At 45.2% G+C, this 25,401-nt stretch overlaps 1 protein-coding gene and 1 pseudogene across 2 annotated transcripts in view; one reads left to right on the top strand and one right to left on the bottom strand.

Annotated features, from left to right (window-relative positions):
• The window catches only part of LOC148031425 (Molecular chaperone Hsp40/DnaJ family protein), a 108,736-nt gene that overhangs the window by 22,820 nt on the left and 60,515 nt on the right, over positions 1-25,401 (bottom strand). The gene's annotated exons all lie outside the window — the stretch shown is intronic.
• Positions 1-25,401, top strand: part of LOC148031427 (uncharacterized) — a 34,049-nt pseudogene that overhangs the window by 3,253 nt on the left and 5,395 nt on the right.

The raw sequence follows: 25,401 nt of genomic DNA, 5'->3' as shown, positions 1-25,401 counted from the left end.
GTTGCATGGTCCGTGACAAGGAACACATGACATTGGTCTTGACAGGTTCTCTGTGTCATGGGTTATATGAGTTGGATGCTCTTTCGGTAGATCAGTCTGCATATTTGACATCCACTCTTACTCCTGCTATGTTAGAGGCAGAGTTATGGCATGCTCGTTTGGGGCATGTAAACTATGGCAGCTTGATGCTATTACAGCGTACTCAGATGTTGGATGGATTACCTCTCTTGGAGAGACCTCCTGAGCATTTATGCGAGGGTTGCATTTTGGGGAAAATGCATCGTTTCTCTTTTCCCCGTGATGTTGCTTTTAGAGCAACAGCCAGATTGCAGCTTGTGCATTCGGATGTTTGTGGGCCCATGCAGACACAGTCATTGGGTGGTTGTTACTATTTTGTAACATTTATTGATGACTTTACACGTTTGTGCTGGGTCTACTGCTTGAAAAAGAAGTCAGAAGTGTATGATGCATTTTTGGCTTTCAGTGCACTTGTGGAAACTCAGTCTGGTTGCAAGATTAAGACTCTCCGTTCGGACCGAGGGGGGGAATACATGTCCTCTATGCTGAATTCTTATTTGCAGCAGAAGGGCATTATCCATCAGTACACTACTGCATATACTCCACAGCAGAATGGGGTAGCAGAGAGGAAAAATCGGTCACTCATGGAGATGGCCAGATGTATGCTGAAGGCAAAGAGTTTGCCTCATAGTTTTTGGATGGAAGCCGTCATGTGCGCTTGCCACATTTTGAACAGATGCCCTACCAAGGCCTTGAAAACCGTCACACCTTTTGAGGCTTGGCACAGCCGCAAACCTTCTGTTGGCCACTTCCGTACTTTTGGGTGTCTTGCATATGCCCATATTCCACAGGTACTTCGAAAGAAGTTGGACAACAAGGCTGTAAAATGCATCTTTATGGGATATAGCAGCGAAAGCAAAGGCTACAGACTCTATGATCCCGTGACCAAGAAGGTTTTTGTCAGCAGGGATGTTGTATTTGATGAAAAATCAGAATTATCCTTGGCTGGTTTTGATACATATCAGGCTGCCCGTGATGTCTTTGAAGGGCTGCTGCCCATCACATTTGGTGATTCAGCTGGTACTTCAGCAAATGAACCTAATGTTCAGCCAGCTGCTCCTATGGAACATGCAGTAAATCAGCACATTGCTGAAACTGAAATTCAGCAGGAACTTGTACACAGTCAGGAAGCAAGACAGGTGCCTAGATGGTACACGCAGACTATGAGAGATAGTCATTTGGAAACACCCTTGGCTGGTCGTACTCGAAGGCAAACTCGACTGCATGATTCAGCACATTCCATGGAGTTGGTTATGGCAGCATGTACTCATGATAATGAGGAGCCTGAATGTTTTGAGGATGCACGACATAGTGTGCATTGGATGGCAGCCATGCAAGCTGAATTGGATTCTATTCATAAGAATCATACTTGGGATTTGGTGTCTTTGCCAGTTGGCAAGCGTGCCATTGGTACGAAATGGGTCTACAAATTGAAAAGGAATGCAGATGGATCCATAGATAAGTACAAGGCACGGCTGGTAGCTAAAGGCTACGCACAGAAAAAGGGCATTGACTATGAGGAGACCTTTGCTCCTACCTCCCGTATGACGACCATTCGGTCTATGATTGCCTTGGCTGCACATTTTGGTTGGAAAGTGCATCAGCTGGATATAAAGACTGCATTCTTACATGGGGAACTTCAGGAAGAAGTGTATGTACAGCAGCCCATTGGTTTTGCAGTTGAAGGCTCAGAAAATTTAGTATGCAAGCTGAAAAAAGCTCTATATGGTTTGAAACAAGCTCCACGAGCTTGGTACGCAAAGATAGATGCCTTCTTGCTTAGTCAGGGGTTTGTAAACAGCCCATCTGAGTCTACCCTTTATGTACATAAAGAGGGGGGATCCATGCTGATTTTGTGTCTATATGTAGACGACCTTTTGCTCACTGGAACACGTGCTGATCAGATTTCAGCATTCAAAAATAATTTACAGCAAACTTTTGACATGTCTGACTTGGGTATTTTGCACTATTACTTGGGCATCCAGTTTGTACATGATGCTAGAGGCATTGGATTATGTCAGTCAAGGTACATTGGGCAACTTCTTGAGAAGTTTGGCTTACAGGATTGCAAGCCAGTTTGTACACCCATGGAACCTGGGCTCAAACTGTCATTACATGATGACAGTGATTTGTTTGATATCCATACTTATGCTCCAGCAGTGGGATGTCTCATCTATCTATGCCACACTCGGCCAGACATACAGTTTGCCGTTTCAGTTTTGAGCAGGTACATGCATCAGCCTCGTATGTCGCATTGGCAAGCTGTGAAGCGTGTGTTTCGTTACTTGCAGGGTACTAGAGCTCTTGGATTGCTTTATGCCAAGGGGGGACCACTGCAGTTACATGCTTACAGTGACTCTGATTGGGCTGGTGATTTTGATACTCGTCACTCCACTAGTGGCAATTGTTTCTTTCTTGGCTCATCATGCATTTCTTGGCTTAGCAAGAAACAATCCACTGTTGCCACGTCGTCATGTGAAGCTGAGTACAAGGCAGCCTTCACTACTGCAGTTGAGTGCGTATGGCTTAGACGCTTACTTGCTGATTTGGATGTATCTGTTACGGAGCCTACTCCTTTATATACTGACAGTCAGAGTGCCATTGCAGTGGCACGGAACCCTGTGTTTCATGCTCGCACGAAACACATAGAGATTCACTACCACTTTGTCAGAGAGAGGCTACATGCAGGTGATATCAGCCTTGTCTACTGTCCTACCACCAGCAATGTGGCAGACATCTTCACCAAAGCTCTTCCACGAGACAAATTTGAAGCATTCCGCGATGCTTTGAATTTGACGCCCTTTGGTGGCGGATGATCCTTGTACACTTGATCACTCTTCACTCCAGGGGGGTTTGTTGGGTATCTCACACGCCTTACTTACGCCTACGCTCATATGGGAGTGTGCGGGTGATCACTAGGACACTGGGGCACTTTTTACTCTCGGTAGGAGAGGTTTTTTCCCCCAGATTATGTGTACTATTTTGTATGTGCTTGTGGTGCACACTTACGGGCACTTACTGTGTTCGGGTGTGAACAGCCCCTTATAACTCTAAGGTATAAGGGTTATCATTTGTACTTTCAGTTGACACTCTATTCAGTACTATTGCATTGGGTGTCGTGCTCAACTCTGTCTCTCACTCTCACACTGTCTACTGCACTTCAGCTGCACCTCGATCCTCTCCCATCTGACATATTTGACTCGTGTGGTCCCCATAGATGACCACAACACAGTCCTAGAGGAGCTTGGATGCTATGGAGATCAGTGAGGACATGTGGCATTTTCTTCTCCCACTTTTTGGAGAAGGGAGTCACTTGTAAAGCCTCTATTTTGGTGGCAAAATTTTGGATATGCACTGGAGACTCTTCAGCCCTTGGCCATGAGAGTCCTTGCATAGGATTGCTCTTCGGGTGCATGTGAGAGAAACTGGAGTGCCTATTCTCTCATGCACATGAAGATTCGCAATCGTCTTAGCACACGACAGTTAGAGCGGCTAGTCTATTGCCGCACTAACTTGCGCATGATGAAGGCCATGATGAGTATGGGTAGGTAAACACCTAACCATAAAATGATAAGTCAATTTAATTTTTAAATTTGTTGGTTTCAACTTGTTACTTTATAGTATTATACTCCAAAATTTAGTATTTATAATCTATTATCTTATATGCATTGTATAGGTAAATGTTGATACATTCAAGTTGACGGGCGGCACTCTTGCGAGTGTACATCAGGAGGTTGATGAGGAGGAGTAACAGATCTTTGCAGAGCTCTATAGAGAGCTCATAGCAGCAAACACTTGTGACACTCATAGTCAGCATGCTCATGGGCGAGCAGTTCGAGTTGCCAGCAAGGGCATGGTCATTCGACGCCCTCCAAAATCGACGAGGTGTGGCTCAAGTGGCTTCCAGACATATATGAGGCGGGGCTCTAGTAGCTCTCGTCCAGTCCCTGATGATGACATTCCCTCCTTGCCTACAGTTAGACCATCATTGCCTAGGGAGCCATCATTTGATGATGATGGTAACCTTATCAGTAAAGATGAGTATGAGAGTGCCTCATCATTCTATGATGAGAAGGTAAATTTTTTTTTCGTACTAATATCGTACCGTACCTTATAAAATCTTAAGGTACCATTTAGTATCGTATTATATCGTACCATACTGCATCGTACTTTTCATACCTGATAACTATGCAAAAAACAAATCCTGGCCGTCCCAAGTGCGCATGAAGTGACCTCGGAGCTCCTGGCGAGCCCAAGACTCGCCTTGCGCCTAATCCCATCGGCTGCGGAGAGAGTGGCTGACTGCCTACCAACACAAAGCTCCCCATGAGATACATCCAAGGGTAGGTGCTATACGGCGAAGGATGGCATGCCCCTCTTCACACGAGATATGCCTCCTCACATGGCCAAAGACAGTGCTTTGGGGTTTCCAGAGACTAATGTGTGCAACGCTTACAACCTCCCTCCTTCTGCATCTAGGCAAGCCAACTTCCCACCGCCAAGCCTCCGTGTGCCACCAGCCATAAGAAATACGACACCCTCCTTGACCTCCAGCTATCCCATAGGCGGCGCCAAAAGGTCCGTCAGAAGGGCTCTGTGATGCTGTGCTCCGCCTATGCCTGCTACATGATGGTGCCCAGTCCATATCCTCTTGTATCAGTACATGTCTGTCAATCCTAACAGTGTACTCTAGGAACCTGGGTGGCTTCTTGGCGACCACAGAGGCCAGCCATAGCCACTCTCTTGGATCCCACTCCAGCTCATCAAGTGGTTTGCCCTCCCAGATCCAAAGGCGCCACTCCCTAAGCTCCTTCGAGAAAACATAGGGGTCCAGTCGCCATGTCTTCCCTTGAAGGCCCACCACCCAAATCCTCCTCCACGAAAGGGCGGCAATCCCCTCATCCTACTGTCCTCTATTAAGGGCCAGACGTCCCCCCTCCTGAACGGCGAAGAAAGTCTCCTATGGGACGCCGCCCACTCTACTTGCCGCCTAAAGGGGGATACATGCTGGTGAAAACCTAGCTACCCACCTCCCCAGGCTCTATCGGCTCTCATATCGGGGGAGCAAGCCACTCCGGAGGTATTGCTGCATCTATCTCCCTTCTCCTCAACTCTACTCCCCTCTGCCAGCCTAATACTCACAGCAACACCTACTCGTCCGCCATCCTGTACACCTCCCGTCATATCCTGATAGTTATGAGCTGTAGGCCGGCCTCCCACCCAGCCCACTAGATGTGGGGACGCTCATCTATCTGTGCCGCTCCTATCCTAGACAAAGCCTGTCTGTGTGTCATGGATGATATCTAAAAGCACGGGGTGCAGTCGCCTACCAATCATCTTTGCCAATGCCTTATAGGCCACTGACAATAAGATGATCGGTCTCCACTGGGAAAGCTCCAACCGGTCTCCCCCTTTGGGGAGAAGACTGATAAGGCCTGCCGAGAGACTCCCTAGCATCTGTCTTGAAGTGAAAATCTCCTGGAAGGCCATCAGTAGGGGGTCCTTCACCACTTCCCAGTAGATAGTAAAGGCCTTAGAGAGGCCATCCTCCCCCGAGCATTTCTGCCCATCCTATGTATGGAAAGCCTCCTCTAGTTCCTTCTTTGTAAAGGAGGCTAGGAGGGAGCGTCCCATCTCCTTTGTGACGAGGAACGGGATGTGATCCCATACCTACTGTCTACATCTCTGTCCTCTAGCTGAAGCTATCTCTTGTTGGAAAAGGCGCGTGTAATAGTCGGTGGCAATCTCCATCACCTCATCTAGGCTAGAACGAGTCCTCCCATATTGATCCCGAAGGCTGCGTATCTGCTCTCCTAGGGTGCGAGGCTTGTGTACCTGGAAGAACTCCTTGCACATCGTGTCCCCCTTCCGCGCCCAGAAGGCTGCTAAGGTTCAAAAAGAGAACTCCAAGCATCTGTCCTCTACAACAGCAATAGCTGCTCGCACGCGCACCTTTTATGCGTGGAGGGTGGGATCCCCTAGTGCCTCCTGTAATAATCTCTGCGTGGCTAGAAGGTCCCGCCAAAGTGCTCTCTCCTCCTCCCACCTCTGCTGGCTGGCCTATATTGCTACCTCTTGGCAGATTCTGCTCACCTTTGCTAGGACCTCTGCAACCTCCTCTACTATCCGGTCCCTCCTGTCCCACTCTCTAGTCCAAATCAGCTCTATCTGTCTCGTCACCTCTTCCCTCCTATAGATCGAGTCAGGGATCCGACAGGATCGTGTATCTAGGGCGGATGCTAGGCAGTCAAGTGTCAAGAGAATCGGGCAATAATCGGACAGCGTGATGCCTGTCAATTGCTCAATCTGGCCTCCATGAGAGCCTCCCCACTCTCCCACACAAAACCTGTCCAACCGCTCTAGTAGGACTCCACCTAGCCAACTGTATCCTCAAGAGAAGTCCAACAACCTCTCCCTCCTGTGAAAGGCAGGGTCTCTCCAAGCATCGCATGATCCGATTGCCAGCAAAAAGACCTCCCATGCCTCGTGCTCCTCCCCAGCCATGCCCTGGTAGTTTCTACCTCCGTACTGGTCCTCTAGAGCCTCTAGATTGTTCAACGATCCAGAAGTCCACCTCTCGGAGTCCATCCGTAATCTCCACCCAGAACCTACTGCGTGCCCTAACCTCCGTAGGGGCATAGACATTGAGGACTCCAAGTCACGAGTCCCCAATATCCAATCTGACCCATAGAACCCTCCCTGCCACTATCATCTCGTGGTCTCGTACACAAGCGGTGAGACTCGGGCCAATAGAGGTGCATACGTCTCCACTCCTGCCATGGGCACCTATGGCGTGCTCCCAGTAAGTGTGCAAGCTGCCCAAAAGCACCTTCCCTACCCGCTCGACCTGGGTGGAAATGAGCTTGTGCTCCTATAGAAGCAAAATGTCGATCCGTCCGGCCAGGGCAGGCTACAGCTCCTGCCGAACAATCAACTTCCTGGAACCATGTGCCCCACTGTAGTGGAGGCTATTCACATTCCAAGGTGCTAGGTGTAAGCTCATGGGGAAACATGTGACTGACCGAACAGGCATCTATTCGGTGTGGAGGTTGCTGATGAGAAGGAGAAACTGTGAGGTATACAAGTACGCTTTGCCGCCGGTCTAGACGGCAAAGTTCAGTCCCCCATGGTGGCCCTTGACCGAACCATAGGGGTGATAGATGCTCCAGGTGGTACTATCAATGCATCTATCAGCCATGCTGAGAGTCGTGACTCGGTACACTGGTAGAAACGGGCCGTCTGTGCCATGGGTCACTCGATCACGTCCCTCGGAGCTCTCCAATGTGGAGGGGCTCGAAAGATAATGCTCAAGTGTGGGACCTCGGCACCAGCCCACCAATTAATGTCCATCATGCACCCAGGCCACTGCTGTGCAAACAGTGCTAATCCTTCATCTCCCATCCACTGGGAGATGTTATCCGCCACTTGACTCTTCAACTCCTCCTCTATCTGTATAGTCGTCCACTCCTCTAAGTAGGAGGACTGAAAAAAAAGACGTAGTTTGGTCCATCCGATGATGCTAGTAGATGGACCTTGCCCCTCCTTGACTTATGAACCACGAAGATCCCCACCTCTAAAGGTAGTGGGAACTCTCCGCGCTCCGCAACTCTCAGGTAGGACCATAGGCCACTGCGGAAAAACTCCTGTGGCAACAGTTGTGCCTATCTCGGGAAGGTGTGACGAGCGGCAGGGGAAGATGAGTTGGCGGCTACATGGGAGGGGGATAGCTACTGATGCGAGGAGAAAGTAGATGTGTGTGGCTCATCACCTCTTGTGGGAGAATGGAGGGTGGGTTTTGGGGGTGTAGGGACCGATTAAGCACGAAGATCGAGACAGACTGTCATATGCACAATGAGAGACAGAGAGTGTGCGAAAGAGTGAGCACGTTTTTCGGTACAATGACGAGTGTATCACATTAGGTTTTTAGATAGATATATATATGAAAGTACAATGTGCTAAGGGTGTGTTCACACCCGTGCACATATAAAAGGCACGATGGCTCTTTATTCCAACAACCTCCCACCTAAAGGCAATGTGCCTTAAGAGAAGAAAAGAATCAACTAAGTCTAGGTATGTACAAAGCTGAAATACATATATCTATCCAGCTCCCATCGTCTGTCGGCAATGAGAAAACCACTCTGCTGGAAGACCCTTCATGAGAAGGTCTACAAGATTATCATCTGTATGCACTTTGACAAGCTCAATGCTCTTGCTATCAAGTACATCTCTGATGAAGTGGTACTTCACCTGCATGTGCTTCATCTTTGCACGAAAGACGTGATTCCGTGCTAGCATGATAGCACTCTGACTATCACAATGGAGAATAGGTGACTCTATAATGCCAAGCTCTCCCACCAAACGTGAGAGCCATCAAGCCTCCTTACATGCCTTTGTAGTAGACAATGCAACACACTTTTGTAGCATGGAGATCCAAGAGACTGCTCCTCCTATGAAGGTAAACATATACCCAGAAGTGGACTTTCTTCAATCCGCATGACCAGCATAGTGTGCATCCCTAAAGCGAACGATAGATGCCTTATGCTTTCCAAAGCAGATGCACAACTCCTTTCTGCCTTTGAGGTATCTCATTATACCTTTCATTGCTTCCCAATGCTTTTTACCAGGGTTTGCCATGTATTTGCTAACCACTCCCATTGCAAAGGCAATGTTAGGACGTATAGCAACCATAGCATACATCAAACTACCAACAACCGAAGCATATGGTATCTTGGCCATTTCAGCCTTCTCATCATCAAATGTAGGGCTGTCCTCTGCACTAAGTTTCACATATGAAGGCAATGAAACCCCAATTACTTTCCCCCCCTCCATATTGAAACGTTGCAAAACCTTGGAGATATACTCCTGCTGAGATAAATAGAGTAATCCTTTTGACCTATCAATAAGTATTCACATGCCAAGAATGTGATTTGCATCACCAAGATCCTTCACGTCAAAGCTGCCATGAAGACTTTGCTTTAGTGAGTCGAAGGCATGAGTATCCCCACCAGCAATCAGTATGTCATCAACATATAAAACCAAGATAATCAAGCTGCCATCTGCTGCCTTCTTGGTGTACAAGTAGTGATCCACTTGACTTCTATGGAAACCTTGAGACTGCATAAATGTATCAAACTTATGATACCATTCTCTTGGTGCTTGTTTCAACCCATACAAACTCCTTTTGAGTTTACATACCATCTTCTCTTTCTCTTTTTCCACAAACCCTTCAGGTTGCTATATATATATGTCTTCATGCAGATCACCATGTAAGAATGCAGTCTTTACATCTATCTGTATGAGCTCCATATCTTCAATCGCAACCAAGCCCAAAATGGTTCTCAATGTAGTCATCTTGATTACAAGAGAGAATATCTCATCAAAGTCAACTCCATGTTCCTGCTTGTACCCCTTCACAACCAATCTTGCTTTGTACTTTGACGAGGAACCAGAAGTGACCATCTTGTAAAACCATTTGCATGGAAGTGTTTTCTACCCTTTAGGCAACTACTCCAAGCCCCAAGTGCCATTTTTCTCAAGAGATTCCATCTCTGACAGCATGGCTTTATACCATTTCTTGTTGTCCTGTCCCTCCATTGCTTCCTTGAAGCAAGATGGTTCACCAGAGTCTGTCAACATGACATAATCAGCCACATTAATTGCACCAGGAATAAATCTGTCAGATTATCTAGTAGCCCAAGATGATCTCCTAACCCAATGGTCATTGTTTGTTGGTTGTTCTTGCAAATTTCCATTTTCTGTCAGGTTGTCTAGTAGCCCTAGATGATCTCCTAACCCAATGGTCATTGTTTGTAGGCTGTTCTTGCAAATTTCCATTTTCAGCATGCTGTCTTGGCATTTCAGCCTGCAGATCAACATTAACAGCTTGCTGTCCTGGCTGTTCCTACACATGTAATGGCTCATTTTCATGGGCAATATCTGGTTGATCATTTCCAGCATCATTTCCTACAATTACAGGTTCGTTTACAGCAGGTATTTGCTGCTGTACAGTGGGCACATTTTGCTGTCCAAAAGGTATTTCTTCCCGGAATACAACCCTACGGACCTCCTCAGTCTTTTCGGGCTATTTGTGCATGTGATCTTCCCGGAAGAGAACATCATTGCAGCGTACTACTTTCCTTTTCTCGGGATCCCACAATTTATACCCCATTTCACCCTCGTCACCATATCCTAGGAAAATGCATTTGCAGGACTTTGGCTCAAGTTTGTTGCATTTCTCTTTACGAATGTGCACAAAAGCCTTGGAGCCAAACACTTTCAAATGAGCATACGAAGGTGGCTTGCTTGACTACGCTTCTTGGGAACCCTTCCCCCCCTCCCCCCCAAAGACCTGTTTGGTGACCGATTAATCAAGTGAACGGCTGTTATAACAGCCTCTGCCCAAAAACCATGGGGTAATGCGACATGAGACAGCATCGTACGGATCTTATCCTGTATGGTCCGATTCATACGCTCTACAACTCCATTTTGGGGTGGATTATGAGGGGCAGTGAGCTCCCTCTTTATCCCTTTGCTGTCACAAAAAGCCTGAAATGCCTTGGACACATATTCCCCACCATTGTCAGAGCGAAAACACTTAAGTATCTTATCTATCTGATTTTCAATCAATACTAAGAATTTTTTAAATTTGTCAAGCACTTCATCCTTGCTACGAATAGGGTAAACCCATACCTTCCGTGTAGCATCATCGACAAAGGTGACAAAATATTTCTTTCTCCCTAAAGATAATCCTGGCATTTGGCATACATCCGAATGTACTAACTCTATAGGAGAAGATTTCAAAGAAAGAGACTTTTTGTGAGACGTTGTCACAACTCTATAGAAACAGAATTTGTATCCTTTTTCACTAATTTGTCTATATAATGATTTATTAAATTTGTTTCATTTGCACTAATTAGATATAAAGAAAAGTGCATTGGAGCTGACCACTGATGAGTGGTCACAGGTTATGGTCGACCCACGCGGTGAGTTAGAGAGAAGATAGTTTACACTTCCATCTATATGGCCCGATTGGGCGCCTGTGACCAGAACTCACACATATCAGGGTTAGACTCGCACACAGAAAGGATTGATGCCTTGAAGTGTGGGCTAGATCTGCCAGAACAGACTCTTACAATCAACAAGATGGCATGATCATGAAATGCTTGTATAATGTGCATGTGTGGGCTGAAAGCCTGAAATGCACATTTCTTTGCATAGAAAAGTCACATGAAGATTCTGATACCGTTTTTGCGATGTACATGGAAAAAGCTTTTATATGACACCCATATTGGGGGGGTCCCTAAATTTTAGGAGCCTCGAATTAGCCTAAAAATGCTAGTCCTAAAAAATAGGGATATCATTCTAAAAACAGTAAATTCTGTACTCTGACTGTGCTTACTAAATTTGGTTGTTTCTATTCTTGACAGTATTCAGCCCAAAAAGGAAGGCCATAGAGAAAAGACAAGTGTCAAGACACTTGTCACACAAGTTTCCGAGTATCCCACCACTTGTCACATCTCATGACATGTGGCTGGACACTTGTCTTGTGCTACTCCACTTTTCCCTTTTGTACTAGCTCTTCCCTCTCCTATAGATAAGAGCTCGTTTTTCTTCATTCAACATCATTTTTCTTTGCTGTAAACTCATGTACAGCACCCACAGATAGCCAAAAGCTGGCCCCATCCATCCCCATCATCATCCCCCACTTCTGCATTATCAAATTCCTCCATATTCCCTCTTCTATCACTGCTGTTTTACAGGACAGCAAGCCTGTAAATTCATTACAGCACCTCCTTCTCGAGCTCTTTCTCCCATTTTAGCAACAAAAAGCAAGCCCTATCCATGTACTGCTGATCAACGATGAAGAAAGGCTGATTTCCCCTCTTTCTTCTCTCATACTGTAAAGAAATCAGTTCTTATCATTGCATAATAGATAATGCATGTGTGTTTGTACATCTTTGCATGATCTTGTGAGAGTGAGAATTACTTCTCCTCACTCTCAGGTTAATTGTAGCTGAGCTCTTCCCTAAGGGACTTGGGTTGAGCAGAAATACATTCCTTCCGGGGGGGGGGGGGGGGTTTTGCCCATCTTCAACCCTCAATCTTGTCTCCATTACTTTTACATTTTCATGACAGTAATTTTGTGAGTAATTTTTATTTTCAGCTTTAAGTGTTCATTCTCTTTTATATTAAATCTCAAAAACAAGCGAATATCATAATTGTTAGGCATACTACATTGTTCGGGGCGTTTACAGACGTCTGTGCATGTTTGCCATAAATGCAATAATCACAATGCTCAAAATCAACATAACGAAGACAAGGCAAGTAACCCAAACGAGAAAGCACTTTCATTCCTGTTTAACTCATTTGTCCCAACTGGCCATGCCACAAAGAAACGCTTGGCTGCTCGGTCATGGCAACAATATGGTCACGCACATTAGATACATGAAGTCGATATAAAGTATCACTCTTGCAACCTCTGGCAATAACCCTAGATCCCTTACAGATCTTCAATTTTCCATCACCAAAGGTGGTATGAAAACCATCATCATCTAGCTACCTTGTGCTAATCAAGCTCTTTTTGAGCTGAGGTACATGCCGTACATGCTGAAGTGTAAAGACAGAGCCATGCTAAAACTGTAACCGCACACTACTGTCACAAGACTGTGACAACTATTGCCTTTTTTGTTGATTTCTTTATTACATATTTTATTTGGTTTTTCTTTTTGGAAGGATCCCTCTTGAAATCTAAACGCCTGAGTTGCATAGCCAGTATGTGAAACGGACAGGAATGTTTAGTGAGTCAAGACTGGACAGTTAAGATCCAGTACAAGTTTGGAGAGACTAATGGTACTGTAGATTGACAAGCCTGGAAGAGACTTGTGAAAGTGTATATGGACAAGTGTGTTGAAGAACTAGCCTGGAAGAGACTAGTTCAAAGTGAAGATGGACAAATCTTCAAGAGATTAGTCCATGTGGGGTCATCAGTGGAAATTCACCTTCAGTTGAATTACATTGCAAATTTGAATATAGCCATAGTCTGCAAAGATGGTTAGAAGACTAGTTGGGATGCAATGGAAGCAACTCCTAAAATTTAGGGAGTTACTATTTTTGGACCCCAGAATCTGTTCGCGTCATTATCTTTTTGTGAAAGGGAGATGGATTGCTGCATATGGAGAGCTCTTGAGAGCTGGTCTACCTTGTCTATGATGCACAAGGGCTTGAGCTTGCTTCCTACTCTCTCTTTCTCTCCCTGACAGTATGGTTATGCTGCAGAATCAAGGGCCTTTCTTCTGATTCAGGTAGAGCTGTGTGAAAAATGTTGTTTTTGCATGAGGCAAGAGCCTCCTTTCTCCAGTAACAGGAGCAGTTGTATGCTGTCCCAGCAGGGACAGGTGAGGGTGGTAATCTCACCAAGTAAGTGTTTGAAACAGCACTGAATCAGTACTGTTTTTGGACTGTTCAGAGGCTATTTCAGAGCCCAATTGATGCCAGAATCAAGGGGCATTTGGCCCAGATGATGCAGGATAGTGCAGGGAACAGTATGAACTGAAAACAGGTTTCAGAACAGGTCTGAACCAGTAATTACAGAGGGCTGAATAGTACAGGGAACAGTAAGAGTTGTAACCAGGTGTCAGAACAGGTCTGAACCAGTAATTACAGCAGAATTGCAGGTCAGAACCAGTGATTACAGCAGAGTTGCAGGTCTGAACCAGTAATTTCAGCAGGCTGAAATGGTCAATTCTGCACTCCAATCAGAAGTTTCAAACTTGGGCAGAGTTTCCCCTCTTGGTCAACTTGTTTTGGGTCAATAATTGTACTGTTATGCATAATTGCCAAGGCAAGAGCCTCTTGGACAGGTACAAGGTTTCCTAACTGCATTCCCAAGCAGATACTTGTGTGGAAAACGCTGTTTTCCTGAGATTTCTCACGTGAAATCTCGCAGGATTCAAAGGGCAAGTGGCCCATAAGGTGCGGGAGCCCGCTGGCTACGCACACAAGTGATTGGCAAGTAAAACAAGGCCCAAAACAGGAAATTACAGCCTGCTGTATATTTTTGCAGGTTTGGGTTTTTGGACATTTTTTGTGTCTATTTGCTCCAGAAGCTTCAAGGAAGCTCCAGGGACACTGTACATGTATTTTGGAGCAGTTTAAAGACAAAAACCAGAAAATGCAGCGTGCTGAATTTCTTACCAGGCACTTCATTGAGTGTGTTTAGGTGTATGGAGGCACCAATTGAGTAGGGATAATGACCAGGTCAAGTTGTTCTGCCGTTATGGTGTCAAAATCGAGTTGGAACTGTGTTTCCTTCTCCACTTTGTACACGGACAGCTTGTAGGCAGGTTATTGTGGGATTATCCCTTTGTTAATGAATAAAGAAATACCGCAAGGGGCGCCTGACTTAGGGCCAACAAGGTGTCTGTGATGCAACAAGAGCATTCTAGCTTCCTGTATTTCTTCTTGCTTCTGTGTCTTTAAGTTCAGGTAAAGTGGGCGACTGTGAATTGGGTGAAAGCATTTAAATATTGTGGTTGTACACTACCGCCCTTTCCAGTGAACAGGCCGGTTTCAACTGCCAATACCTGCAATCTCATATGCATAGTTGTCCCCAAGATGGACAACACCATGTCGACCCCCTGTATAGGCAGAAAACCACTCATGATGAAGGGTGACATGAAAGGAAGCACCTGAATCAAGAATCCAGGTATGCATGTCATCATCTGTATCTGCAAGTAAAGCATGTGCACCAAAGTGTGAAGAGACAAAGAGTACATCACTCCCACTGTCACTATCATGAGTGACTACATTCACCTCTTCAATTTTTACACTGCTCTTCTTAGGCTGACTGTCCTTCTTCTCTTTCTTGCTATCATCCATCTTCTTGCCTTTTCCTTTCTCTTTTTTCCATTTGTAGCAGTCACGTTTAAAGTCACCCTTCTTTCCACAATGATGGCATTCAACATCTTTGCCACATGATTTACTGCGTCCCTTGCCATCATATTTGCCCTTTTGCTGTGATCTACCGTTAGTATGCAAAGCACTGGAAGACTTAGTGGATGCATTGTTCTGCCAATTCATCTCTTCCATAAGTAGAGCACTCTCTACATCAGCATACAAAAGGATTAAATTAAAATTGCTCATAGCAATCTTGAATGTATCCCAACTCTCTGGTAGAGTGCAAAGCAAATAAGTAGCCTTAAATTCCTCATCAATCATGAACTTCAAGGCAACCAGCTGGCTGAAAATGGAGTTAAACTCACTCAAGTGAGTATACATTGCTGTACCTTCTTTCATACGCAAATCCATAAGCTTTTTCAGCCAATACACTTTGCTTACAGTACTCTTCTGTGCATACAGTTATTCCAGTCTAGTCCATATAGCATATGCAGAATCCAAATCGTCAATGTTGAACAGCAAGGCATCAGAAATCGAAAGCTCTATGGTTGAGCGTGCAAGCTCATTCAACTCATCCCAATCATCATGATCCATGTACGCGGGCTTTGCCCCTTTGGTTTTGATCTGCTTTGCTTGCTTCTTTTGTAACAGGATATTGTAGCACTGCTTCTGCCAAATTGCAAAATTGTGTGTGCCTTCAAGCTTCTTTATGTGTATCAGATTACTGTTGTCATTGCTGCCAGCCATGATTTTCAGCCCAAATGTGACCAAAAACCAGTAAATGCAGGCCCAAACTGTGACCCAAGTGACCAAGGTACAAACAAGTACCAATTAGCAATAAATGACCATGCAGAAGTACAGATTTCAGATCTGTAATTAAATTTTCAGAAGCGCCAAACCAAGTGCTACAGCATTATCCAACTGATTACAGCTGTTCCAAGGGCATGTGCATCACATTACATGAGAAATCCCAAAATTTCAGCTGCAATTTCTGTTGTACATGTACCCACGGGCATAAAATTTAACACGAACAGTCAAAAGCCACAAAATTTTGTGCTCAAAGCGTCAAACACACATCTACATTTCCATTGTCATGCATAGGACTGTCCAATTTTGCCAAAATAAAGCAATTTCAGTAAAACCCCCAAATTTTACCAAGTGTTGATGTCCAAATTGCGTGGAATTCAACCTGCATGTACATAAAATGACCAAATGCTGCACAAATTTTGCCCAAACTGCAAAAGCCCCAAATTGCACGGGGTCCAATGTGCATCAATGTCGAGAAATTGGGTAAATTTCGACCCAATTTGTGCATGTACATAAAAAAACCCCAAATGTCAAAGGCAAGATTTCACAAATTTCTGCAATTTCTGAGACAAATTTGCTTGTCCTGCATCACATTCCCCAAATCTGGGAAAAGCCCCAAATTTTCTGGCCAAGATTGCACAGATTTCAGTGAAATTGACTCATCCAAGGAAAAATCTCACTTGCATTTGAGAATCCCAAAAAAAAAAAAAAAATCTGAGGCCTGCGCATTCAATGTCTGCAATTTCTGGTCCAGAGATCATTGCAATGTGTGTAAGGAACCAAATTTGCAAAAAGCCCCAAATTTCAAGACGCAGATTTGCACTCTGTGCTTGTAGGTGTGAACACCCGGTAGGGGGAAAAATAAGATGAAGAAAAAAAAAGGAAAATGGTGTGTTGGCTTGCTGTCCGTCGTCCATGCAGCCCGACACCTTGTCCCATCGCATGCTCCACTGAAATCGCCCACTGGTCACGATCCGTAAGCCCGTGAGCCCTGCTGGTCTGTACCTTGTCTGTTGCAGCACCACGCTGCCATGCCTACTCCCTGCTCCACTGCTGCCCCGTTATGCGCTAGACCTGTGTGGACTGGTCGCCGACTGCTGCCCGACACGCTAGCGCCTGGTCAGTACTCCCTGCAGACGTCATGCCCACTGGTCCATGCCCGTCACGCCCATTGGTCCACGCTGGACCTGCTGTCGCCTGTTGGACCACACTGGACCTACGTCTAACAGTCAGTCTGCTGCCCATCGAGAGCTCGTCTTTGAGCCATCTCGTCACCACTCTGGTCTTGTGCCTCAGCCTGACGATCTCTGCAGCACCTTACGCTCTGATACCAATTTGTAGGGACCGATTAAGCACGAAGATCGAGGCAGACTGTCATATGCACTGTGGAAACTTAGGCGAGGCACTCTGTGGCGCAGGTGGTGGATATGGGGGCTGTGGTCCTGCCGAGTGGGACAGGCAGGGGGTGTGGAGTGCTCTGCCGAAGGGGCGTGGCTCGCCCACCTACTCCCTGCTATCGAGGCTGGGTTCTAGGAGCTGGCTGCGACCCCCCCTGTCATCGCCCTCTTTGTTGTGTCTCGACCCGTGTGAAGCTGTCAACATCCACCTACGGGCCCGTCGACGGAGCCGCCTTGGCTCTGAAACACGTACAAACTGCTGCCTAATGCCCAAAGTCGTGGCAACGCAAGCACTACCCTGGTTGCCCAGTCACAATGACCTGCTGCCTAAAAGAGTGCCTATCTACCTCAATCTCTAAGAACTATGAGATATTCTTGACCTCTTTCACTACCACTCGTACTTTTGGGACTATTGCTGCTATCACTGCATCCGTGAAAGACACGGAAAGGACAATGCCGAAGAGCCGTCCAAAGTCTTCCACCAACTGGCAATACTCTATTGCCAGGCCGAGGAAAAGAAGGGTGACCGGGTGCCGAAGAAACCTGTTGTGGAGTGCAAACGCCTCCACAGTAAAGCCACTGTAACAATGGACCATGTATATGACCCCCTTCGTGGACGTATATGGTGAACTGGCGAGTAACTTGTGAGCTGCGTCCGCTGAACTGAGCCAAACCATGAAGATCCCTTGGCCCATTAGGACTGCCTCCACAATCTGCGTTGTGCCAATGCGCAGCGTAAAGTAAAGCCAGTCCCGAAGCTAAGCCCCGGCTAGGGAATGTCCTACTACCTGACGATAAATCGTTGTTTCCTTTAGCTCCAACTTCTTAGCTCGGACGGCTAAGAGCTACTCCTCAGAGAGGACGACGCACAAGGTGTTTGACAGGGGGGCACTCGCTGAGTGCGCCAGCATCTAACCAGAGGTTTCCATTGCACGTCCCTTCTGAGAGAACTACCAATCACGTCACGGAGCTACCTGAGGGGGGGAAGTTGCTGCAGATAGAGGGTGGACAGGCGGGGGGAAAATGGCCAAGCAAGGGGGGGGGGGGGGGGGGGGGGGGGAACATCTGGGTGGGCAGGAAAGGGCCAGGCGGGGGAGACAATAGTCAGGCGGGGCCGACAAACTGGGGGAGATGGCTAGCAATCTAGAGGCGTGATCATACGGAGCTGGAGGGAGTGATCAGATGGAGCGAGGGGGCGCGAACGATATGGGGAATGGACGCGATCTGACGGAGCGGGGGGTAGCATGCGACGTGACGCATGTTGAGCCTAAAGAAGAGGAGGTATAGCAAGAGGAATAGAAATAGAGCTACATATAGGAGATGAGACACAAGTGGAAGACGAGGACGTAGAGATAGAGAAAAGGGATGGAGGAGATCTGAGAAAGTAGAGAAGCTTCCAAGAGAGAGGTAGAAAAACAAGAGGTGATAAATGAGGTATAGTTAGAGCAGGGTTGTCTCCGTGCGTAGTACGGACTGATCCATATGGTACAGTACGGTACGTATCCGTACGATTTAGTATGAAAAAATGGACACTTTTTGGCCACTCTACTTCAAGTCTACAACTTTTTTTTTCTTTTTCCTTTCTTTTTTTTTCGTAAATTCTTTTTCTTCTCTCTCTCTCTCTCTCTCTCTCTCTCTCTCTCTCTCTCTCTCTCTCAAGCTTCTCACACCCTCTTTTTCTCTCAAGCCTCTCTCTCTCTCTCTCTCTCTCTCTCTCTCTCTCTCTCTCTCTCTCTCTCTCAAGCTTCTCACACCCTCTTTTTCTCTCAAGCCTCTCTCTCTCTCTCTCTCTCTCTCTCTCTCTCTCTCTCTCTCTCTCTCTCTCTCTCTAGCCTCTTCCTCTCTCTAGTTACACTAGTACCACGTACGAAAGATTTGATACTATACCATACTTTAGGTACCGTACCTTACATATTAGTACCATAAGGTACCAACTTAATGGATGCATCTTTCCCATTTGAACTGCACTTTGGGATGAGCTAAATGCTTCTTATATTAATATGATTCTCCCGTGAGATTAGGTTATTTGAGATTCAAACAATTTCTCTCAACCTTCTCTCTCTCAAGCCCACACTTCTCTTATTTGTATGATCAAGTATGTATGATGTATCCACTCCCATCTATGTAGTTATAAGTTGTAGGTAGCAGTAGCGCATGTTGCGCATTCTGCATTAGGTTTTGGCATGTTACCCTCAAGTACTCATCTTATATGCTTTAATAGCATTGCTATTTAGACTTAAAATATCTATTCTATTATCTTTTGTCTAAAATAATCAAGTTATTTTTTTGTCGTACGAATATCGTACCGTACCTTATAAAATCTTAATGTACCATTTAGTACCGTATTTTATCGTACCGTACCGTATCGTACCTTTCGTACCTAACAACTATGAGTTAGAGGTCAATGAGGATAAGGGTTAATGTAAAGAACCACTTTTCTTTTAACACCAACTCCAAAAAAGAACAAGGGGAGGACGAAAACAAGATGGATAGTACACCTCAACCGGACTAGACAGATCGTAGTATATGGATCCGTTCGTGGATGGAATGCAACCATGGAAGACTACTTGGCACTATTATATACAAACTCTATTAAAAGTCACAACTCTTTCTAATTAGTTTGCCTCCTTATATATGCTCTTTGTCAAGATATACAAGCATTTGCAAAGAAACACAATGAGTATATGGACACAATCAAAATAATAAACTCACACAAAGCACGAATGAAAAAGAAGAGAATGATGATTGGTGAAAACCCAATGAATAGACTGAGTATATGAGGCATGATACAATAGATGCTCAAGGAGTAGAGGGCTGTCCAACATCCACTCTCTCTCTCGTGGGACCGAGCTAAGGGAGAGTGTCAGAGAGAGTCATCCTCCGAAATGGATCCCGAGTGCTTGCAAACCACTAAGCTCAATGCTAGATGCTGGAGAAGATTAAAATGCAATAACTTCACTAACTAATAGTAGCCCACCATTGAAACACAACAACAAGGGAAGATGCCCAACTGAAACTATGACAATTGAGAGCAAACGCAACAATTTCAAGTTTGGAACAGGGCAATGGCAGCATGTAGCATGGAAGAGAAGGAACAACAAATGTGGAACCCTACTAACGACAACCAATCAATTGAGAGATGACAACAGGGCCCAAGCTGAGATGGATGTGTTAGCACTCATGATTGTCATGCATTCTCATCTCCAACCTGTAAGCCTCAGTCTAAGTTAGACGAGGACTTTAGGAGCTCTGACCTATCTCTCACTTGTTTTGACAAAGGAGGTAGCTCATTCTAGGGCACTTAGTTTATTGCCTTTCAATGCATTTTGTCCTCCAATCAGGATTTTGTGTGCATTTCCTAGGCAGTTTCTACATTCGTCAAAGTCTGCCTCACCCACAAGACATTGTCCACCTTTCTAAGATTTTCTAGCATTTTGCCAACATTAAATGCTGGTCAGCCATATTTTGGCCCTAGATTGCAATCAGTCAATTTTTATGGTTTGTGCCTATTTATTTGGCACTTCTCCCACCGAGCACACACATATATCTTCCTCCTTCCTTGGCACGTGCACGCTCCGACTCCATCATCTTCCTCCGTCTCCGGCATTGTCATCATCATCAGCCTAATCTGGTGCCTTCACTGACGACGTGGGCTGCGATCAGTCATCCTCCTATATTCAGCATTCCTTCCTTGTTCAGTGGAGATTTATTTCTTCTTTTCTTGCAACCTCTCTCTATTCCTTTTTCTCTCTGTTCGTGTTCCTTCTTCCGTTGCACTCTCAAATGGTATCAAAGCCTACAAGAGACACAGAGCTGATTTCTCATGAAGGAGACCACCCAAGACTGCCCTGTCCTTGCCACATCAGCATTTTGATGAAAATGCAACTTTCTTCTTGAAGGTAACAGCTTCTTTGTGCTGGCAACAACCTTTCTCCCCCAAGCAAACCCTCTACATTGGCTTCCTTGTAATACTGTAGCCATTTCCTCCTATTTTGGGGTTGTCCACAACTAAAATGCTGATTTCTTGTGGCTATCTTGCAGGATTTTGAAGATGTCTTACAACAAGTTTCCCGGCTTTGATGATACAGATGAGGAGCCTTCTCCACACTCCTCCAAATAGCGGCGAGATTATTGCGAAGACTATCGCATGAATCGTGAAGCAAGGAGGTCACCTAGCCCATTTATTCAGGAACCCTCTCCTCCCCATTCTCTCCATGTCTCATAGAAGGCTTGTTCTACTCACCTCCATATGCCATCAATGGCACCCTCTATACAGGTACTCGTACTCCCTTCTTTACCCAAAGAGGACCAGCTTGATGGTTCAAACTACTCGCTTTGGTTGTGTAAGGTGGAGTGTATCCTTGATACCTTTGATCTTTAGGGAAAGTGTGGACAAAGCTTGCTTCTTTGTATCATCAAAGCACATTGGCCCTCCAGATTCCTCTCAAGAAGAATTATAAATGCTCATTGTTGATGATTCTTCTTCCCTGAAGAATCATATTAACAAGTTAGAGGATACAAGGAATAAGCTTGCATCCCTTGGCAAGATGATCTCTTCAGAGGATATGGCCATGGTTCTTTTGACTCAGCTGTCATCTCCCCAGTTAGATGTCTTCTACACTAGTCTTCTCACATCAAGGATCTGTGAGAAGCTTCTATGGGGAAAGCTTGCCCCACTTGTTTTGGAGCATGACGAGCATGCCAAAGAGATTGCTAGTGAATCCACCACCACCAAAGCTTTTGCTGCGGGTTCGAGAGGGGGCAAGAAGACAAAAGGGAAATCACAAGCTAAACAATAGGAGAGTTCTTTAGGCTTTGACTCCGATTCGGAGAAGCTTAAATGCCCATACTATGGCAAGGAAACACATCTAGAGGAGAGATGTTGAAAAAAGTTCCCTCACCTTCATCCAAGAGCGAAGGATGGAACTAAAACATTCAAGCTTCTACCTCTACTCCAGCGGTTACCCATGAGTCCATACTCCTTCATACTGTTAAGTTGGAAAAGCCTTCTTTAGAGAGGTCTTGGGTGGCTGATAGTGAAGTTTCTAGTCATATGACTCCACGAAGTGATTTGTTGCAGGATCTGTCTTTCTGAGGGTTCAATCATTGTTGCTAACATTGTATCATTAGTGGTATTGGCACTTTGCTTTTGTTTCCTCGAGCTCCCTTCCATAAGCCCTTTATGTTCCAAACTTGGGCTTTCCACTCCTCTCAATTTATGGCCTTACTAGGCTTGGTACCCGAGTTGTCTTCATTGTGAGGCTGTTTGTATCGAGGATTCTTATACAAGGGCTGTTATCACAACAAGTTGGCAAGAGAGCGGGCTTTATAGGCTCCATTTCCCTTCTCTTATGCAAGGTCCTCCAAGGCAGTTGTTTATTTCTATACCTATTTCTGCTTATGCACCATCTATTCCACATGTTCATTCCCATCCCCCACCCTCTCGTCCGGTGGTTCTCTCATATCCTCCATCCCTTTAGAGGGGGACGATCTCAGTGACGCAATTGAGGATTCCTTTGCCCCTAGTGTTTCAGAGGGGTTTTCCCAAGGTTGTGAGGAGCTTCTTCATCAGCAGCCTTCATCAATGAACTTCATTAACATCACCCCATGATCCGTATCTTCCGTGACTTTCCGCCACATCTACGATCTGAGAGGGGGTGCTAGCAGTCATGATTGTCACGCCTTGTCATCTCTTGCCTATGAGCCTCAGTCTAAGTCAAACAAGGACTTTAGGAGCTCTAACCTATTTATCACTTGTTTTGACGCACGAGATAGCTCATTCTAGAGCACTCAGTTTATTGCCTTTCAATGCATTTTCTCCTCTAATTGAGATTTTGTGTGCCTTTCCCAAGCAGTTTTTGCATTCATCAATTTGCCTCACCTGCCAGACATTGTCCATCTTTTCCAAGATTTTTTCTAAGATTCTTTCTAGCCTTTTATAGCATTAAATGCTGACAGGCCATATTTTAGCCCCAGATTAACTAATGACAATTTGAGGGTCAATTGAGGATGGGGACCACTCCAGGTTGCAAATGGCTAAGGACCTTGAGGAGTCGGTGGATGCTAAAGGAAAAAGTTGTGACAAGTTACACCAATTGGGCTTTGGTTGTCAATTGGTGTCAGTTTTGACCAGAGGACACTTATTCGACCATTAAGCGTCAGTGAGATGACACTAGGGACTGGCATTAATTAATTAATTAATGCCAATCTGAGGGTCAATTGAGGATGGGGACCACTCCAGGTTGCAAATGCCCTACCCAATTTAAGTTTGGATGAACCCATTTAATTTTGGGTAGGATCAAAAGGGTTAAAAATAATTTTCAAAATTAATTAATTTTGGAAATTAATTTAATGGCTGGAAATTGTTGGAAAATGGGATAAGAAGGCTATCACTTGGCAAAAATACCCATGCAACTGAGAAAATCGTTTTTGGGGCTGGTGGCGAGCCATTCAGTATTGGTAGGCACACAGAGAGAGAGAGAGAGAGAGGAGCCAAGCGTCGAATCTCGAATGGCAATTGTTTCTTCTGTACCACTACTGCGGAATCGGCCCGACATCGTTTTCTTTCTTACCCGCTCGCCAAGAATATCTAGTCACTCTTGTCGCAAATCTGGCGCGCAGTGGTGGGGTCCTCACTAACTCCTTTCGATTGGGTTTTTGTGCGCCCAAAGTACCCCACACCGCCACAGTTACATATGAATATCTTATTTCACTTTTTCAGATACTGGGGATGCTGGCACATTTGGACCATGCGCAATGCTTTTCTCTTTGATTCGGCCTCTAATGTACCGAGACATATTGCCAGGCTTAAAGGGCTCTTGCATTGGCAGCTAGATCTCATCTGGCACTCCGACTTGCTCCCTCGGGAGGATTTGCATCCCTGGCATATGGCAATTGCCTCTGGGTCGTTGCCATGATTGGTGTAACCTTTTTAGTGCATTAGTACGAGGATTTCCCACACGTTGGGCTAGGGCCCTCGTGTCTCTTGTAATCATGTAATCATGTAATCTTGTACCTTTTTTCCGTAATTAATACAATTACCTTTTACGAAAAAAAAAGAGAGAGGAGGCTGCTGGTCCAATTCTCTGCATAGAAATCAGCATTTGCTGTAGGTGACAGCCATTAAAGGGCTCCACGAGGCAGGTGACAGTAGAGCGACCCTCTCCAGGGGCTGATGATAGCATTGCTGATCAGGTGGCAATATATATGAGGCTTCATGATAGCAACCGACTGCATTAATTGGAGATTTGATAGACCAGCAATCAGTTTTGAGCATTTCCTCATGAAGAATCTCAGATTTCTCTCTTATCTTAACATTCTCTCACATTCTCCAGTCTATTCTCTGAAGATCTTCGCATCTCTTAGCCATTTGGAGCAGATCTCAGTCAAATTTGGTGGACAATAGGGAGAATTCTATTGTAAGCACTAAATTTTTGCAAAAATTAGGATCATATACTTAAATTAGCACTTGAAATTCAAGGAATTTTCAGTGATTTCAGATGCCAACTCATCCATTGTGAATTGGGGCAGCGTTTGGCTAATTGGTGGTTTCATTAGAGCACTTGCAAAAATTAGGGTTTAGCAGCCAGCTTGGGACCTGTACCTTCGGTCAAGGGCATCATATACTTAAATCAACACTTGAAATTCAAGAAATTGCCAGTGATTTCAAATGCCAACTCATCCATTGTGAATTGGGGCAGCGCTTGGGTAATTGGTGGTCTCATTAAAGCAGTTGCTTAGTGAAAATCAAGGGTCAATTGGCCCGAATTGCTCGTTGATTGTTTATATAACAAGGGGCTTTTGGATCAGCAAAGGAGATTGTGGAATCTTAGCTTGTACTCAATCCATTAGCAATTAAAGTTAAAGAATTACTGAAAGGGGCACCAGTTTCGGGGCCAATAGGATGTCTATTGTCCAAGATTGTTGAGGTAAAAGTGTGCATTTCGGTTTATGCTCTTTTATTAATTGTTGTAATGAAGTGCTTGATTAGGTATTACCACCCTACCCGAGAAGGAAGACTGGTTTCATTTAGATTGTTTAGGTGTGTGTTCACATTGCCAGGCTATTATTTTAGACTATGTGGAGCACTATGGCACATATAGTATACCCACACAAAGAAAATTCTTGAATGTCTCAAGTTAGCCATCCATCAATGCTAGATACTTCATCATTTTCATCTAGCATGGTGCTTGCATTAACATATAGAAGCTTTACTTCATTGCTC

Source organism: Lygodium microphyllum, chromosome 9 (genome assembly GCF_053477565.2).
Source record: "Lygodium microphyllum isolate KBCC chromosome 9, Lygodium_microphyllum_v1.1.10, whole genome shotgun sequence".
NCBI lineage: Eukaryota > Viridiplantae > Streptophyta > Polypodiopsida > Schizaeales > Lygodiaceae > Lygodium > Lygodium microphyllum.
This window is presented reverse-complemented; position numbering and strand designations above follow the sequence as displayed.